The sequence below is a fragment of the Ictidomys tridecemlineatus genome, chromosome 9 (genome assembly GCF_052094955.1).
Source record: "Ictidomys tridecemlineatus isolate mIctTri1 chromosome 9, mIctTri1.hap1, whole genome shotgun sequence".
NCBI lineage: Eukaryota > Metazoa > Chordata > Mammalia > Rodentia > Sciuridae > Ictidomys > Ictidomys tridecemlineatus.
Window position 1 is genome coordinate 103,318,130 of NC_135485.1, and position 15,068 is coordinate 103,333,197.

At 35.9% G+C, this 15,068-nt stretch overlaps 1 long non-coding RNA gene across 2 annotated transcripts in view; it reads right to left on the reverse strand.

Moving 5' to 3' along the window:
• Positions 1 to 11,448, reverse strand: part of LOC120892557 (uncharacterized) — a 34,221-nt gene extending 22,773 nt beyond the window's left edge. For both annotated transcript variants that reach the window (XR_013426064.1, XR_013426063.1), the window contains exon 1: positions 10,753 to 11,448. This is a non-coding gene — a long non-coding RNA (uncharacterized LOC120892557). The remainder of the gene's footprint in view (positions 1 to 10,752) is intronic.
• Positions 11,449 to 15,068: the final 3,620 nt, after the last annotated feature.

Consider the following 15,068-nt stretch of genomic DNA (forward strand, 5'->3'; position numbering starts at 1 on the left):
CATTTCTCCCCTAATTGTTCAAATAAATGGAATCAGCAGAAAGGGATTGAAAGAGGCATGGACTCACTCCATACTGTGCTCTTGAATATCTTTTGGCAATTTCAAGGCAATACACACTTAATAATAGGTGACTTCCATGTAAGGTGGAGGTGGACTTCTGGAGCCTTCTGAACTCTCTATGCTGTCATGAAATTTCCATTTATTTTTAAGTTAACACTATTGGTGTCAACTTTATATAAAAAAGTACATCCATTTAATGGAAAAACTTAAAAATAGGGTCATAATTAGAATAAGATATATCCCATGCTTGTATAATTATATCATAATGGATTCTACTGTGATATATAAACTTTGTAAAAATTTAAAAAAGAAAATAAAAACAATTCACAAGACGAAGAGTCAATTTGGGGAATGGAGAAAATACTTGCAAATCATGGATCCAAGAAAGGTTAATATTCCATATATAAGATATGCATGTAAGATAAGAGCAATTTGTGTTCACCAAGGAATTTGCCTATTTTACTTAAATAGTTAAATTCATATGACCGAAAATTGTTTATAATGTGTCTCCAATACATGCATAACTGTCTTCTATTGTATTCCTAAAATTATGCGGGTTTTGTTTGTTTTGGAGACTGGGGATTGAATGCAGGGGTGCTTTACCACTTAGCTATATCCCCAGCCCTTTTTTAAAAAAAAAATTATTTTGAGTCATGGTCTTACTAAGTTGGTGAAGTTGGCTTAGACTTGCAATTCTCCTGCCTCAGGCTTGGGAGTCCCTGGGATTATAGGAATGCATTTCTGTGCCTAGCTAAATTTATGTTTTTGATTGATCAGACTTGCTAAAGGTTTATCAATTATAATAATGTTTTCCAAAAACTAGCTTTCAATTTCCTCTGCATGTTTTCTATTACTGACACTCAATTTTATCTATATTATCTCTTTATTTATACTTATTTTGTGCTCAATTTACTTTTTATTTATTTGTGCTTCATAAGGAAAAAATTGTATCAGTAATTTTTAAGCCTTTATTCTTGTCTATTGTCATCTTTGAAAGCTTATATAATTTCCACCCAAGTCCTAATTTAGCTTCAACTCACAACTTTTCATATGCTATTTTCTACTGTCATTGAATATATTTTATTATTACCCATAGTTTACAACACTTACTCAATTTTTGAAGTGAATATATTGTTATTGGTTTCTAATTTAATTTCATGGTGATCAGAGACATATGCTATATAATTTCAAGCATTTCAGAGTATTTGAGGCATTTTAAATTCCAAGATATAAATAGTCATCTTAAGGTCCATTTTGATGAATGTTACAAGTCATTTTAATAGAATACATGCTATTTTATTGTTGGATATTGTCATGAGCCATCCATGGGCTGTGTATGGATTGTGTCGGACATAGTAGCCTCTTGAGGGGAGAGGCCTGGCACTGCAGATGACGGGTGGTGTGACTGCATGATGCAGGTGAGCCTCCCTGCGGAAGATCCCACACAGCACCTGAGATGGGTGTGGCTCGCCAAGATTTCAATCAATCTGGGGACCAGGAGACAGCAGGAAGCAACATTCCACCCTTGAAACCTTATCCCCCTCCGTGTCCCTGCTATAAAATAAAGAGATTCTGGATTCACACTCTCTTTTCCAGATCTTTTTCCAGCGTGGAAACTGACCTTTGAGGTCGCAGCGTCATCCCACCCTGTGTGTTGCATGAGTTTTCCCCACTTTCTTAGTTTAATGTTGCAGCCAGCTCTTTAAAACCCAGTTCAACTCGTCTGCGTGGGTCGTGGGTGAGAGGATATACTGTTCAATCGCTGTCAGTTAGCTTAAGTTGGTCAATATCTTCCATTGCTCAGGTCTCATTAAGTGTTTTTGTTGTTTTTGTTGTTGTTGTTGTTGTTGTTTTTGTTGTTTTGAAACTTTGTAGTTTTATGTAATCTCTTTTTCTAGTTTAGCTTTTGTTGCTTAAATTTTAAGGTCATTTTTTTTTTAAAAAAAAAGTTGATGTCCAGACCAATGTTCTAGTTTCCCCATATATTTTCTTTTAGTAGTTTAATAGTTTCCAGTCTTACTACATTTAAGTCTTGGATCATTTTAATTAATTTTAGTCTATGATGTGACATAAGTGTTCAAATCATTCGTCTTCATATGGATAGCCAATTCTTCCAAAATCATTGAAGAAACTGACTTCTCCCTATATCAAAAATCAGTTAACCATAAATATGTGGAATAATTCTGGACTTTTATTCTTTTCTATTGTTCCATGTTTCTTTCTATATATATCAGTGCCATACTGTTTTATTTACTATACAATACTGTCACCTTGTTCTACTTGCTCAAGATTGCTTTCGCTGTTAAAGTCTTTGGGGGTTCTGCAAGAAATTTAAGATAGTTTTCTCTATTTCTTTGAAACAATGTGAGTGTTATTTTGATAGTGATTCCATTGCATCTGTAAATACTTTTTAATAGTATGGACATTTTCACAATATTAATCCTTCCAGTCCATGAACATGGTATATCTTTCCATCTATTCGGGTTTGTTTCAGCTTCCTTCATCGGTGTTTCATAAAGTTCATATTTCACCCCTGATTAAACTTATTCCTAATGTTTTTGTTTGTTTGTTTTTGTTCTTGTATCTATTATAAATGGGATTTGACTTCTTCTCTTCCTCATAGTTTGATGTTTGTTTCAAGAAACACTACTGATTTTTTTTTATGTTCTGATTTTTTTAAATTACAGCTTTACAATTACATAGTAGTTGGGTTCATCCTGACAAATTCATACAAGCATGGAATTTGATTCAATACTGATATATGTATGTTGATTTTGTATTTTTTTTTCTTTTTTGTTTTGTGGTATCCTTGTCTAGCTATTATATATTATCAGGTAATTCTGGCCTTGTAAGTTTAGTTTGAAAGTATTCCTTTCAATTTAACTTTTTTCTTTTGGGGGTGGGGAGTAACCAGAGAATGAACTCAGGGACACTCCACCCCTGAGCAACATCCCCATCCCTATTAGAGACATGGTCTCACTGAGTTGCTTAGTGCCTTGCCATTGCTGAGGCTGGCTTTGAACCCATGATCCTTCTGACTCAGCCTCTCTATCCACTGGGATTACAGTTGTGCACCACCACAGAGAGCTGCTCTTTAAAGCATTTGAAAAGGATCATTATTAATTATTTAAATATTTGATGAATTCACCAGTGAAGCCATCAGCTTCTGGGTATTTCTTTGTTGGGAAAAGTTTTGTTACTGATCAGTCTTCTTACTCGTTTTTGATCTGTTCACATTTTCTATTTTTTTCATGATTGAGCCTTGGTTTGTTGTTATGTAATTTATTGATTTTTTTGAATTATCCAAACCATTAACATAATTTTTCATAGTAGTCTTCATATTCTGTGTCATCAGTTGTAATGTCTCCACCATTTAAATCTAATCTCTTTTTTAGTATAGCTAAATGTTTGTCAATTTTATTCATCTTATAAAACAACTTAGTTTTTCTAATTTTTCTGTTGTTTTCCTAATGTCTTACTTATTTCTGCTCTGATTTTTATTGTTTTCTTCCATTTATTTACTTTGGACTTAGTTTGTCTTGTTTTTCTAATTACTTGGGATGGTGCTTTTGCTGTATTCCATAAATTTAAATATGTTGTGTGTTCATTTGTCTGAAGATAAAATTTTTTTTAATTTCTCTATTGATTTCTTCATTGATGCATTAATTTTTCAGAAGCATGTTGTTTAATTTTCATGTATTTTGAATTTTCCAAAGTTTCTTCTGACATCAATTTCTAATTTTATATCATTATTTTCAGAAGGATACTTATTTCAATCGTAAGTTTAAGTCTTGTTTTTGTGGTCTAACATATGACCTATTTGGAGAATATTCCATGTGTGCTTGAGAAAATGTGTATTCTGCAGCTATTAGACAAAATATTCTGTACATTTATGTTAGGTACCTTTTTTCTAGAACTTAATTTAAGATCAATGTTTCCTTCTTGTTTCTCTGTATGGATGATTCATCTGTTACTGAAAATGGAGTGTTGAAACTCTCTAATATTATTATACTGCAGTCTAATTTCCTTTCAGATCTATTAATATTTGTTTTACATATTTATGTGCTCTGAATTTAGGTCATATATATTTACAATTGTCATGCTGGATTAATCTCTGTCATTACACAATGATCTTCATCTCTTTTTACAGTTGTTTAAAATCTATCTATCTGATGTAAACATAGCTACTTCTACTCTTTTGTGTTTTCCTTTTGTATGGAATATCTTTTTACTAAATTTTTTTTCAGTCTATGTGTGTTCTTACAGGTATAGTAAAACCTCTTGTAGGCAACATATGGCTGTGTTTTTTGTGTTTTTTCCTACTTATCAACTTTATATCTTATGATTGGAGAATTTAATCCACTTATATTCAAAGTAATTATCAAAAGGTAATAAGTTACTACTATCATTTTATTAGTTGTTTTCCAGTTGCTGTTATTTGGTTTGTTTTTTGTTTGTTTTGTTTATTATTTCTTTCCTTACTTCTTCTGTTACTGACTGACTTTGTGGTTAAGTGATTTTTCTCCTATAGTATAGTTTTGATTCCACATTTTTATTTTTAATGAACTTATTATTGGTATTTTGTTTTTGTGGTTACCATGAAGCTTACAAAAACATCTTGGAGATATAACAGGTTATTTTAAATTTATAAATCTTTGATCACTCTCACACATACATACAACACTTTTACTCCGCTTCCCCAATTTTGAATTTTTGACATATCACAATCTACAACTTCTTATATTGTGTATTTCTTAACAAATTATTGTAGCTAGTATTTCAATAGTTTTATTTTAACTGTCTTTAGTAAAATGAATGATTTATATGCCAACATTTTAGTATTCCACTACTATTGAGTGTGTACTTATTTTTACCAATGAGTTTTAAACATTTAGTTATTTTTGTGTTACTTATTAGCATATTAGTCTTTCAACTTTAAGCAGTTTTTGTAAGACAAGTCTAGTAGTGATGAACTCCCTCAGCTTTGGTCTTGGAAACTCTCAGTCTCTACTTTCAAAGGATATTTTTGCTAAGTACCATATTCTTGGTTGACAGTTATTTCCCTTCGGCTTTTGAATATATAACTCCACTATTTCCTGGTCACTAAGGTTTCTGCTGAGAAATCTGTTAACTATATTAAATATCCCTTTTATGTTACTTGCTTCCTCTTGCTGTATTCATGATGGTCTTTTGTCACTGATTTTTGACAATTTTATTCTGTATCCTGGGCTTGTCTTTTTTGAATTGAGTCTGATTGGAGCTCTCTGACCTTCCTGTAATTGAATATTTATTTATATCTTTTCCAGAATTGTAAAGCTTTCTACTATAATTTCTTTAAGTAAGCTTTATATCTCTTCACTTTTCTATTCTTCTTCTTGTCTTTCTGTGCCTTCAAAATTTGCTCTTCAGATGATTTTCCAAAAATTCCATAAGTTTTCTTTATTCTCTTTTATTTATTGTTTGTTTTTCCTCTGACTGTATTTTAAAATTTCCTCATTTCAAATTCACAGATTATTCTACTGATTAAGTTTGCTATTGATGCTCTTTTTATTTATTATATTTTTTATCTCCAGAATTTCTGTTTGATTTTATTATTGCTTCAATCTCTCTGTTAAATTTCTCATCTTGATAATTTTGTTTTTGACATTTCATTGAATCATTTCCCTGTATTTTTTGAAGTTTGCTGGCTTCCCTAAACAGTTATTATGTATTTTTTAGGTAGTTCATTTCTATTTCTTTAGAAATGGCCATGGGCATTTAATTTGTTCTCTTGGTGATGATGTTATGTTTCCTAACTGTTCTTGATTTGTGTGGCCATGCATTGTTGCCTGTGCATTTTAAGAAGTTACTTATGACAGTCTTCACAAACTCGCCTTGTTTGGGATGGCCCTTCAAGAGTCAGCCCACTTAGAGATTCAGGGCAGGCTGTCTAGAACTGGAGGGCTTGTGTCATCTGGACTACATGATCTGATTGACCTGGTTCCTGGATTCACAGTGGGATTCACTTGGATATACCCATTGATTGTGGCTATGGAGTGTGCCTGCAGCCTCAATCCACAGGGACCAGACTGAAGTCATGTCCACTGGGTTGGTGTAGTGGTGAGGTAGAACTGAAGCTTCTGGATGCTGGGCCAGTGCAGGGCTGGGGCAGGCCTTGTGCAGGGTGGGTCTGAAGTATTACACTGGAGATCAAGTCTATAATGCATGCCTGACTCCTTGGCATGTGGAAGAGTCTGGCCTAACAATGAGACAGTTTGGAGGCTCAATCCATAGGTACAGACCAAGATCCTAAGGTGGGGACCTGCCAGGTGCTGGTATTACTGTGGTAGGTATGGTTTGGGGGTGTAGGATAAAGTACCATGCTCTCTTCTTTCTTTTTTCCCCACATAAGAGAGAAATCTGCATGCTTGTGCTGCCAGGGGTTGTGGGAGAAACGATGGGTAATTTAAACTGTCCCTCCTACCCCCTTCACTGTACCTTTTCTTATTTATGTGCTATGTCCAGTTTTTGTGTATTTTTCTCTTCTGTTTTCCTTAACACTATTATGGTATTTTTCATGTGTGCACAGATACTTATGTTGACTTCCGTACCAGGAGAATCCTTTTTCACAATTTGTCCATATTAGATTTTTTTCTATTTATCCATTTGTTTACTTTCGGATTGGTAGTTTTCCTACCTTATTTTGAATGGTTTGATATTCTTATAATTCTGTTTTATTTTCATTTTTACTTATTAACTAAATCTTTTGAGTTTTTTAACATTATAGTGGTTGCTCTAAAATTTATGATTTATCTCCTTAATTTATTACAATCTATCTTGAAGTACAGTTACATCACTTCACCAAATTATAAAGATCTTCCAACAGTACACTTCCATTCTCTCTTTATTCTTTGTGTTATTGCTGTTATACATTTTATTCCCAATAGTATTGTTACTAGGCTTACTCTAGACAGTAAAAAAAAATTAAAGTATTTAGAAATAAGAAAAAGTTACATAGATCTTCATTTTTAGCATTCTAATGGTCTTCATTTCTGTGCAGATTCAGATTTCCATCCTACATCATAATCCTTCTGCCTAAAGAACCTGCGGCAATGTTTGTATTGCAGATTGCTGTAAATAAACCCAAATTTCATTTCTCTAAAAATTATTTTTGCTTTCAATGAAGAATTATGAGGTGACATGCTTTTCTTTTCAGTAATTGTCTTCTGCTTTGCACAGTTTCTGATGGGTGTTCTGCTATAAATTTTTACCTTCGTGTCTCTACATTGTTTTACTTTTCTCTGTCTTCCTACAATGTTTTCTTATTTAGTCAGTCTGACTAAGATGTGCCTGGTTTGTGTGCATGTGTGTGTGTGTGTGTGTGTGTGTGTGTGTGTGTGTGTAAGCTTGTGTGTATGTATGTATGTATGTGTGCATATGCACACACATAAGGACAGTCTTCAGAATTCCTGTACCTGAGGTTTGCTTTCTTTAATTAGCTTTGGAAAATTCTTATTATTGTCTCTTAAATACTTCTCATTTCCTCGGTCACTTCTCTACTTCTGGAACTCCTATTACCATTAGACCATTTGATGTCTCATAAGTCATAATGCTCTGTGATATATTTCTATTCATTTTTTTTGTAGAACATCTACTGACCAGTTTAAGGTGATTTTCCTCAGCTGTGTCCAGTGTGTTCATAAAGCTATGAACAAAGGAATCCCTCACCTGTAAAATATCATGGCTTTTAAATTAGTTTCTAGCATTTCTATTTGACTCTTCTTATGGTCTCCATCACCCTTTTGAAATTCCATTTGTTCCTAGGTGTTGTCCACCTTTTTGACTAGATATTTTAACCTGTTAATCAATTACATTCAAGCTTTCTCTGATATTTAAATATCTGAGGCATATCTAAGCCTGTTTTCCTGATTGACTTATCTCTTCATAAGTGGTATTTTTCTCACTTTGGATCATAATTTTTGTTGAATGCAAAACATCTTGAATAGAAGAACAACAGAGATTGAGATATTTATTGTTCATGCTGAGAAGATACATTTTTTTTTCTCTCAGACCATTAATATTAGAAGTTGCATCAAATTTATTAGCACCTGAACTGGATTTGAGTTTGGATTTTACTCTGATTACCTTCTGCATTAGTCAGGGTTCTCCAGAAAAATAGGACCAATAGGGTCTACTTAGCTAGCTCTTTAACTACCTAGATAAATGAATAGAAAAGATAGGTGGTTATACACAGAACCAATCGTTTCTCTAACCAATTAATTACCTTATTCCAAGCCCCTTTGCCTTGTCACATTTTTATAATTTAACTCTGTTCAATTTAGCATGTAAGTATTTAATTCTGTGTCTTTGAGCCTTTGTCTCCTTATGTAGGTTTCAGTGCCACACAAAACTTTCATTAAATACATTTATATGCTTTTCTCCAATTGGTTTGTTTATGGGAACTTAATTCTCAGGGCCAGGTACCCCCCTTCCCCTGCTACCAAAAAAAAAAACCCATAAAATAAAATTTGAGACTACTAGGAATAAACAGAACATCCTACAAGCTTCTAAAAGACAATTAAAAGAAGGAAGAAAGAGAGAAAAACAGGAAGAGGAGGAGGATATTGGAGTGATGCACCCACAAGCTAAGGAATACAGCCAGAATGTCTGGCAAAGGCAATTGGGAAAGGATTCTTTCCAGGAGCCCCTGGAGGGAGCGTTGATGTGCTGAGTCTTGTTTTTATCCTGGAAATGTTGACTTCAGACTTCTGGCTTCTAGAACAGCAAGGATCAACTCCTGTGTTTTTAAGCCATGCAGTTTGTAATAATGTGTTGAAAAGCTCATGGGAAACCAACACAGCAGGTGTGCCCTGAAGGAGAGTATATCTGGTTTTATAGGAAACACCCAAGGTTCCAGAAAAGATTTTTCTAAAGGAGAATTGTCAGGATACTTGACATGTGCAAGCCTTGGGAGGGAACTTGCCAACTGGCAATGCTTTGGGAACTGAATTAGTTATAAATATTTTTTTTTAAATGGGGCTAAATTTTAAGTCAATATTTAATCTACAGAAAACCAAAAGTTTTCAGGTAAAGAGAAAAAAATTCATGGCAAATGACATGACGAATCTGTATGAGCCTTTTCATGGTCATGCTAATGTAGATGTTTCTAGTATGTTATTAGGAAATGGAAGAGAAGTAGGGTCTGTTTCTAATAGTGACTGCCACAAATCCTTGTCATGGAAATGCCAGAAGAAAAGCAAAATACACATGCCATTTAGAACTGTGGAGATAAACATCTAAATAAAATAATAAGTTTTAAAAGTTGAAAGTTGTGCTTTTTATAAAGGAATAAATATAGGGAAAAATGAGAAACAAATTTTGCTGTTTTCATGAGAATCTTCATAGAAAAAAATTTTTGCCTATAATTATGCAGAATGAAAATGAAAACTAGAAAAGTCAAAAATTAGAAAATGAGGAACACAATGAAAGAGCTGGAGTCTAGGACTTACAAAATACAATAGAAATAAAAAATTTTAAGACAAATTTCATAGCATTGTACAAGTAGGTATGTGTGACTGGGATTACATGTTTTAGTGACTATATCACTTAGGATTTAAAACACCTTGGAAGTGCTCTGGAAAACTTCTACAGGAAGGCAAAGGGAGGGGTGGGTAAAACACTCAGAGCCGGGATCTATCAAATCTAAGCAACTAGGCAACTGGGCCCTGCTAGTCTTCTCTATTGGTTTCCCCCTTATTGACTCTTCTCCATCTTTTCTTCTCAAATCCCATCAACTTACTTGCTTCAATGGTATTTCACCAAAATATAGCCATTAAAAAGACATCAACTCAATTTGTGTGAACATGTATGTTTACTCAAGGGTCTGCTTTTGAGGCCACTACCCGTGCCAAGAACTACATCAGCGTGCCCAGTAAGGAAGGAGAAAAATGCTGTGCTTTCAACCAAGTGGATCTGATACAGAAAATCGATTATGGACACATTAGAAGCCTCAGAGACTACAAAGGGCATATTGAGGTGACTCAGAACATTAAAAACATGAAGTGGAAGAAAACAAGATAGTGGTGGGGTCACCAGAACTACGATGTCAGAGAAAAGGCCGTAGGGGATTGGGCCATAGGTCTCCCATGAAAGGTTATAACCTGTGGTTGCCCAAAAAGCAAATATCAAATCTCGTATTTACTCTACCAAGAGAGCATGACCCAGGTGTGTTGATCCTTTTGTGGGGGTGGAGCAAGGCTGGTGCCAGAGCCAACTGTGTGAATGGAGTGACACTAATGGGAACTTGAAAGACAGGTCTCTCTTCCCTCCTCCTGCTTTCATAGCGCTCTCGTACCTCTCACTGGCAAAACCATTAGCAAAGCCAGATGTCAAAAGAGTCTGGAAAACTTGAGTCTGTAGAATCACAAACCCCAGCAGCATAGAGCAGACTACAGATGGGTAAACAGGGAGAAATGACAGGTAAATCAGCTGTGGGACATTTCTCTGTGTTTCTTTTAAGGCTCATTTATACTCATCCCCTCTTCCTTCCAGTTGCCCCACATAAAGCATTTCCACTTTAGAAATCTGAATGCCTCCACCAGGCCCTGCAGTACTGGGGGCCCCTTTTCCACAGGTTGCCCATTCTCCAGCACCAACAGAAGCTCCATTCTTACTAGAGCTTTCTCAACAGCCTCAGTTGCACAGATTACTCACTGCTGCGAAGGGACCTCTACAGCTTCCAGTCTTCCCTCCAGCTGCTTCCTGTTTCCTTCCTTCCTTCAGGTCACCGACAAACTCCTCCAAATGAGTAGCTCTGCATCCTCTCCCGTCTGGTCACCCAGCCTTCTGGCTGCAGGCCCACCACTCCCTCAGTGGCATAAAGAACCTCTGGGAACCAAGTTTGGTGCTTTCTTTCGGAGTCTTTTCCTCTTGACTTCCTGCTCAGAGTTCTTTATAACTGTTCTTTCATCTTCCATGTAATTTTCCAATTGCTGTTTTTCATCTCTTCACTTCTTATTGCCCGTTTTCTTAAACACTGCTCTTCTCTGTAGTTTTTCTCTCTCGGATCGAGAATCAAGAATTAGAGGTTTCAGTCTAAGTATTAGTCATTTTCACATTAACTATAACACGCCCAGGTTTCCCAACAGCCAACTGAATATGCCACTTTGAATATCTCACACTTACCTAAAATTTAACATGTTCAAATCAACCTCCCTTCTTAGCCAATAAAAGCACTTATTTCTCTCCCATTCTTTCAGACTGCAACATTGGAAGTTGGTCTAGACTTATCACAAATCATTTTAATTTTTCTTCATTTTCTTTTTTCTTTCTTTGTCTTCTCTTCCTTATTTCCTCAAAGCATTGGGACCAGGGCAGTAAACACTTGAGCCTGAAAACATTGGAGCTGGACTGTTCTGATCCTGAGTTCGAACCTTGATTTGGCCACTGACTGACTGGGGGATCTTGGTTACCTCATGTACAAAAGAGAATAATAAGTAGCGAACTTAGAGGACCAATTTGAGTAAATGTAAAGCACTTAGGAGCCTGGCACCCACTAAGTGCCACCTAACTGTTAGTTGTTATTGTTATTATTATCATTATTATTCCTTAGGAACTTCAATTCAGGCAAGGACTGGGAAACCTGTTGCATTCTTACCTCAGGGAATTTGCTTAATCTCTCTCATTCTCAGTTTCTTCATGAAGAGTGATTTCTAATACTAATTTTCTAACATGAATTTTTTTGTCAATATTAAGTAATGCACTTAATAAAGCAATCATCTGATAAATTCTAGCTATTAGTGATATAATGTGATGGCTAATAAAATTAATACCCTGTCATAAAAAAATCACCATATTTTTTTATCCTATTTCCTGTTTAGATATTATGCACGTCCCTGATGTGCATTTTTATATTTTTTATGATTTTATAATGTTGAAATTATGAAATTCATGCCATTTATCATTATTTTAGTCCTGTAATGCTATTGTTTCTGCATCATCTTAAAAGTTATCATGTGCATAGACTTCTTCAGGCTGATCTACAGCATGTCACTGAATATTTAGACTTTGTTCATTTGAAATTTAAAAGACACTTCCAAGAATATCTGTTCAGTTTTGCTTTTTGGCTTCTCTGAGATTATTTCTAAGACCTTTCATGTGGTATCTATAAACAAGCATTTCTAACATTTTACCCATTCTCTTCATATCAAAATGAGGGTCCAGTTTGGCAATATATTTTTTAAATTTGGGAAAAGAAGGTAATTTTAATGCTCACCGATTTGGGCTTTCGTATCAAAGCAAAACATTAAGTAAACTCTTGATGTATAGTGCGGAATTTGGGTAGATTAAACACATCAACTTTTGAGGGAAGGGTGGGCCTGCAGCCAGAAGGCTGGTTTTGCTCCTTACGCTGCCTGAACCCAAATATTTGAAAGCTCTTAGACTCTGTATGTACCCACAAGAGCAAATGTACTTTTTTTTCTATCCAAATATCTCTTAAGTACATATTAACCATGTTGCTTTGCCAAGTCTTTTATCCAATAAAATGAGGAATTTGGATGGAATGATTCCTGAAGTTCTTGCCAGTTATATTGTTTTTTTTTTCTTAGACCTTACAAAATGTGGGGGCTGCTTTTCTGAGTAGACAGCTGAATGTCTTAAACTCTGGCCAGACTCCACTCCCCTCTTTTCAAAAGAGTGGAAGGGCTTCTGATTCAGACAGACGAGACTTAGGATTCTGCTGTGGCCACTTACCAGCGTCATGACACCTCGGAACATGGGACGAAACATCAGGCTCTGAGAAATAAAAAAAAAAATCTGGCGGTCCATTTTCAAAAGATAGTATTTAGCTTTAAAATGTAAAAAGACTTGGGGTGTAAGAAAGGCAGCTGGAGGGGAAAGCAGGATGGAGAGTTAACACTCAGTGTAAAGATTTACAGCCCTTTGACAGATGAATAAAAAGGGCCCTACCTGACCAACAGACAGAAACTGTATCTATGCCAAAAGGTACTGGATCCAGGGAGACGTTGCTGTCACAAGAGAACAAAGGAAGGTGGGGATAACTAAAGGTGTATTTCTTTTAAGTAACCCAGTAGGAGATACTAAAACCTGTCACATTCAAGAAGATTGTGCACCCCATAGTACTCTGCCAATGAGGAACTGGGGAGGAGTCTTGTGCTCTAGGAGATAAAACAGTGGTTGTACCCAGTCTGGGGGTCTCTGGCCACCAGGCACCTGATCTTGCTAGACTGTCATTAAATTAAAGCCTTCCTTTTTTCTGTTCCTTATGTATCTTAGATCATGCTTTGGGCTTGGACAGGTGAACGTGTTTTCTCATAAGACCTAGGCTGACCATCTGACCCACCTGAATGACAGAGGAACTCTACTTGAAAAGACAGAAAAATTGGGGTCTTAGCTCATTCAGAGAGAGAAAGAGGGTAGAGAGAGAGAGAGAGTCAATTAGCCCCTCATTGAACAATTAGTCCAGTTGTTCAAGATATACCCCCCATTTCTTATCCTTTAATATTTGTGTGATTTCATATTATATTCCTTCTATAAATCTCTCAGGAACACCACCCAGCAGACAGTTCTGTTCTTGAGGCCAATCTATCTTAAAAAGGACATTTGGAGACCTGGAATCTCTGAGTCTCTCTTCTCTCACCTGTAAAATGAGAATCATAATCATAACTTCCTTGTAATGTATTACAAAGGTTGTAAATATCTATGATAATGTATGAAAAACTCCAAGTAGAGTTCTGGAAACACAATAGTTGGGCATTCGGTTCCTGTAAATTTATGCCTCACAGAGTAACTAACAATTTATTAAGAATTACAAATAACATCTGAATCCATTCTGTGTCTGTCCATTACTCTGTAAAAAGCCATCTGGAGTCTTTCAAGTTTGGAGCAAGTGGACATGAAGATGTGTGGTGAGAGAGAAGATTGATGGCCATTCTCTAGAATTAATGCCTGTTCATTGATCATCTGATCACAATGAGACACAGACCTTTCTTACCTTTTGTGTACCCCTAGTTGACTCTTTGCACCTGCATAATTAAAGTTGTACACAGTCAACATCATTGTTCCTTTGACAACTCTAGAGAAATATGCAGCTTATGTTTATGTATATGTGTTGACCAGACTACATATAATTAAGCAGGGATATGCACTGTGGTCTCTGGGTATTGGTAAAAGACTTGAGATTTGATAAAATAATCAAACTCATATTCTCTTTCTTGAACTCATAGCATTGAACAAAAGACAACAGAAATGTCCAAGTGAATTTTTTTTTGTTTGTCAATTAGCCAAAATGATCAATCTTTAGTCTCTACCTCAAATGTCTGCTTTCTAAAAGCTTCCTCTGAGTCTTCCAGTGAGGATGCTCTTCCCTTGATAAGCCAGGTAATGACTCGTTTACCTGTTTGCCTTTCTCCCTCAATATACCCCGAGCTTCCCTTTATGGGTAACAATTGTAGATAGTACTTATTGAGTGTTCTCCCACCTGCCAGCCTCCATGAGAGTTGCTTTGCATAATTTTTTCATTTATTTATCATAGTTCTAGAAGTGGTGCTGTTATTCATCTACAGACAAGAAAGCCATGGCGAAAAATAATAACATATTAAGTCCTAGCTCACATAGCTAGGAAGGAACAGGCCAAAGGCCAAAATTACTGCCCCAAACTGCCCCTTAGCATGGGCAGAGGCCATCTCTGACTCATCAGTTTGCCCCTAGACCCAGCTTAGTGCCTGACACAGGGAGGTTGTCAGTCGATGCTGGTGGGTGTTGTATGCAACAGAAATGCTAGGGACAGCGAGCAGCTTTGCTGTGGCTGATTGTGTGTCTGTTTCTCTGCTACAAATAGAAGGAGCAACTTGTATCAGATAGGATCCTCTGGCCCTTGGCTCTGCCTGTCCTGCTTCATTTCCCTGCTGATTTACTCCTCTCCTCCCTAACTTCAGCAGGAAGATTCAAAGTTGGAGTCTAGTGCAGACAAGGGAAAAGAGAACTCGGACCTGAGTGGGACTGAGAGA